At 47.8% G+C, this 5042-nt stretch overlaps 1 pseudogene; it reads left to right on the top strand.

The window, feature by feature from the left end:
- The first annotated feature begins 250 nt into the window (after positions 1-250).
- On the top strand, positions 251-3983 carry LOC100673062 (serine protease hepsin-like; annotated as a pseudogene).
- Positions 3984-5042: the final 1059 nt, after the last annotated feature.

The raw sequence follows: 5042 nt of genomic DNA, 5'->3' as shown, positions 1-5042 counted from the left end.
CAGGGTTGGAAGAACAGAAAGGTTTATTCACAGTTTGCAAACTGGGAGCCAGGCAGGGTCTCAGGACCTAAGGCTGCCTGCTCAGCTTAACCAGGGTAGATTCACTCTTTTTATAGGGAGTAATATACATGTGCATGAACAGAGAGGGGAGGATCTTCAGTCTTGTGATGTGTGCGCAGTCCTCATAATTTTATAAATAAGTTTTTGCACATGGCTCTAAAAATATTGTGCATAACCCTAAAAAATGGCGATGGCTCGCTACTGCCACCCGAGGTAGGACGTATTTCAGGGAAACTCAGAGTTAGTGCATCTGCTCTTTGGCCTCCTGCTAGGAGAAGAGAAGAAACCTGGGGAATCAACCAGTCTGGGTGAAGCGCTGGAAAGGTTGTAATAAAAATGTAGCCAGAGTAGACTTTTCTGAAAAACAGCCATTATGAGATACCCTTAATAACACTCTCGTGGCTGCCTGCTTCAATTCCATGCCTTCTTCCAGGTTTCCCACCTGATTGGCTTGTGGGAAAAAACAGACAAGCATAATTTAGGAGTCACACCTAAGGCCTGAAAGGCTACCAAATTGTTCTTCTGCTCACAGACCTAGATGAACCCATATCACACATACAGTTTATTTTCCCAATATAAAAGAATATACATACTGATACACTTTTTTTCCACTTCTATGGAGTTCTTACCCAGTATTCTGACATCATAAATGATTACAGTTTATCTTCTGTTTCCAGACCCTCCACAATCCTTAAATATCTAGCAACACTCATCTAGATGCTTCAGAGAGACCAGAAAAAGTCATTTCTATGTTTTGATCTTCTGAAATACATCCAGGTCAAAGGAATCTGTCACTATTAACAGGTCCCAGGTATGCTTAGTACCACCCTCAGTACTGCTATCACAATATTTACCACTTTTTTTTTTTGCCCACCTACTCATCCAACACCGTGTCCAAAAAACCACCAATATCAAAAAAAATTAAAAAGGAGAATATTGCAGCATCTCTCCTCTTCCTCTCTTAGGCTCAAGTTTATCAATTGTTTCTTTTCCTTCCATGACTCCTCTTAATGTTCAAATGACAATAAGCAAGCACTTCCGCTATCGCATACCCAGATGCCATTTAGCAGTAAACAGGGTAATTGCTGGTATCCAGGATGGTCAAGGTTAAGCAGACAAACACCACCATGCAGTAGGTGTTTGGTTGGCTCTGCAGTGGCTTGCTCGGCATGTGGCGTCTGCAAATACATTGTACCCTCCCACCATTGTGGACAGCTTGGCCTGAATTAAAAGGAAAGGCCTGCATTTTAACTTACTTTATGGTAAGACATCTCAGAAAATATCCCACATTGTATGCTCATCTCCTTCCTTTGTCCTCCCTTTCCTCCATTTCTTGCTGTCCTCAGTCTGAGCTGGGGATGGGGGGAGGTGGGAAGAGCTGGCAGGAGGTGGGGGCAGCGGTGCGGGCGAGCCGCCCGCCCACCCCTTCACTGCTATCAAGCCACTGACTTGCAGCCTGTGGCCCACTCAGGCCAGCAACGCTAGTCAGAAGTACTACACCGCGATCAAGAGCTTGACGGTGCAGGACCCAGGCCGTGGCAACCCCGCTTACATTCTGCATAGACCATGGGCGCTACGGGGCTGGAGTCACCCAAGGCCGAGGCCGGAGGCCAGGTGGTGGCCTCACTGCCCAAACACGGAGTTCCTGATCATCTGGGCTGTGATCCTCAAATGGGGTTCTTTGTTCCTCCTAATATCAGTGTATCACCTTGCTGCAGAGGGGAAATTGTACATTTAAAGAGAAAATACCATGGACTGCTTTCCACGATGCAGTTGCTGTAGTCATCTATAATAATAAAGCCAAAGAGGAGCCAGTCACCATGATTCATCCAGGCACTGGAGATATTATTGCTGTCGTGATTACAGAATTGAGGGGTATGGATACTTTGAGTTATCTGGGAAAAAAATCTCTGTACAAATGACAACAGCTGTTGGAGCTCGTATGCCAACAAAGAACTTCAGCTGTAGCTCTCTAGTCTTCATGTCAATATCCTTTACTGTTTTGGTGATTATCTCTTCAGCATGGCTCACATTCTACTTCATTCAGAAGATCAGGTACACAAATGCAAGTGACAGGAACCAGCGTCGTCTAGAAGATGCAGCCCAGAAGGCCATCAGCAAATTGACAACCAGGACAGTAAAAAAGGTAATAAGGAAACATACCCTGACTTTGATCACTGTGCAATCTGCATAGAGAGCTATAAGCAGAATGATATTGTCCTAATTCTCCCCTGCAAGCATGTTTTCCACAAATCCTGCATAGATCCCTGGTTTAGTGAAAACTGTACCTGTCCTGTGTGCAAACTTAATATTTTGAAGGCTCTGGGAATTGTGCCAAATTTGCCATGTATTGATAATAGAACATTTGATATGGAAAGGCTCACCAGAACCCAAGCAGTTAACCAAAAATCAGCCCTTGGTGACGTTGCCAGCAACTGCTCCCTTGGCCTCAAGCCACTTTGAAGTTTGGGGATATCGCCTCTTCCTCAGGATGGGGAACGTACTCCTAGAACAGGCGAAATCCGAGGATCCAAGGTGGCAGCTCTAATTGCTGGGACCCTGCTGTTCCTGACAGGCGTCCGGGCAGCATCTTGGGTCATTGTGACTGTTCTACTCAAGAGGAATCAGGAGCAGCTGTATCTGGTGCAGGTCAGCCCAGGGGACTCTCCACTCATGTTGTTTGATCAGACAAGAGGGACATGGTGGCTGCTGTGCTCCTCGTGCTCCAATGCCAGGGTGGCCAGGCTCAGCTGTGAGGAAATGGGCTTCCTGAGGGCACTGGCCCACTCGGAGCTAGACGGGCAGATGGCACACTGGGCTTCTGAGTTGATGAGGGAAGACTTTCCCATTGCTGGAGCTTGCTAGAGGTCATCTCTGTGTGTGACTGTCCCAGGGGTTATTTTTTGGCTACCATCTGCCAAGACTGTGGCTGCAGGAAACTGCCTGTAGATCGCATTGTGGGATGCCAGGACACCAGCCTGGGAAAGTGGCCATGGCAGGTCAGTCTTCCCTATGATGGGGCACACCTCTGTGGGGGGTCCCTACTGTCCAGAGACGGGGTGTTGACGGCTGCCCTCTGCTTCCCTGAGCAGAACCAGGTTCTGTTCAGATGGTGCGTGTTTGCTGGTGCAGTGGCCCAGGCCTCGCCCTATGGCCTGCAGCTGGGAATACAGACAGTGGTCTACCATAGGGGCTGTCTTCCCTTCTGTGATTCCAACAGTGAGAAGAACAGCAATGACACTGCCGTTGTCCACATTTCCAGCCCCCTACCCCTAATTTTTTTTTTTTTTTTTTACCCCTTACGGAGTACATCTAGCCCGTGTGCCTCCCGGCTGCTGGCCAGGCCCTGGTGGATGGCAAGCTGTGCACCATGACTGGCTGGGGTAACACGCATTACTATGGGGAGTTGCTGCTCTCTGCTATGAAGCCACCAAAAGGGAGACTCTGACCTGGGGCTGCTCAAATGACTCCTGGGCTCTGGGGTGGAGGGACCCTGAAGGACCTGCGGTGGGCACCAGGAGGGAAAGGGGTTGTGCATGCTCCCATCTCTGGCCAGCCTTGCCTGCATGACCCCAGGCCAACAGGCTGGGATAGTCCAGGATGCTTGAGTCCCCGTAATCAGCAATAATATCTGCAACAGCCCAGACTTCTATGGGAATCAGATGAAGCCCAAGATATTCTGTGCTGGCTACCTAGAAGGTAGCACTGATGCCTGCTAGGGTGACAGCAGCAACCCCTTCGTATATGAGGACAGCATCTCTCGGACCCCACGATGGCAGTTGTGTGGCATTGTCAGATGGGGCACTACCTGCACGTTGGCCCAGAAGCCAGGTGTCTACAACAAAGTCAGCTACTTCTGGGAGTAGATCTTCCAGGCCATAAAGACTCACTCCAAAGACAGTGGCATGGTGACCCAGCTCTGACCTGAGACTTCCCAAGTGGAAACCACTCATCCCTGGTACCACCCAAGTCACACCCTCCTGATGCATATGTCAATATTTCCCAGCCCTACATGGACCTGTATGGCTAAGCTAGGCTTAGGCTAGGTTTAGGCTAAACCTTTAGGGAACGTATTACATATTTACATTTCCCATTCTCTATAGTGGCATAAAAGGAGCCATGTAGGTGGAAATGGTTAAGCACTCAGTTTATAACCTGAAGGTTAGCGGTTCCAAACTTACCCAGTGGCTCCATGGGAGAAAGACCTCACCATTTGCTTCTGAAAAGATTACAGCCAAGAAAACTTCTTGGGGCAGTACCCTGGTGATATAGTGGTTAAGGGCTATGGCTGCTAACCAAGAGGTCAGCAGTTCGAATCAGCCAGGCGCTCCTTCCAAACTCTATCGGGCAGTTCTACTCTGTCCTATAGGGTCACTATGAGTCAGAATCGACTCGACGGCAGTCGGTTTGGGTGTTTTTGGTTTTTGTACTCTGTCACATGGAGTCAGTATAACCTGAAATCCACTCAAAGACACCTAACAACAAAACACAATGGCGTAAATTACTTAAAAAAACAAAAACTGTTTAGTGGTTTCTCAAAAAAAAAAAAAAGATCACAGAACTACCATATGACTCATCAGTCCCAATTCTAGGTATATACCCAGAAGAAGTGAAAGCAGGAATGCAAACTAGAATGTGTAATCCAGCAGGGACTATCCAAGTACAGTTCCACCTTTTGCAGATGAGGAGACAGTGGTGGCAAGAGGGTGAAGATCAGGTAAACCTGCATGACCTGCAAATGACAAACTGGGACCAGAACCCAGGTCTTTGACCTTTTCCAGTGCATCTCAGAGTTTAGGGAAAGGGAGAGTAAAAGCTTCAGTCTGCTTAAAGCCAATGAGCACCAGAGGCTATTGGGCCATCTTGGTAAGGAAAGGAAAAAGGCTTTACAGAAGGGGCTTGCAAGCGTTCTTCTAAAGAGATCAGGGGAAAAAAGGAATCATCGGAGAGAGAAAAATGCGAATTAGCAGGTAAAGAACAAG

The sequence above is a fragment of the Loxodonta africana genome, chromosome 3, assembly GCF_030014295.1.
Source record: "Loxodonta africana isolate mLoxAfr1 chromosome 3, mLoxAfr1.hap2, whole genome shotgun sequence".
Taxonomy (NCBI): Eukaryota; Metazoa; Chordata; class Mammalia; order Proboscidea; family Elephantidae; genus Loxodonta; species Loxodonta africana.
Note: the sequence above shows the minus strand (reverse complement) of the source record. Positions and strands in the feature narration are given on the sequence as shown.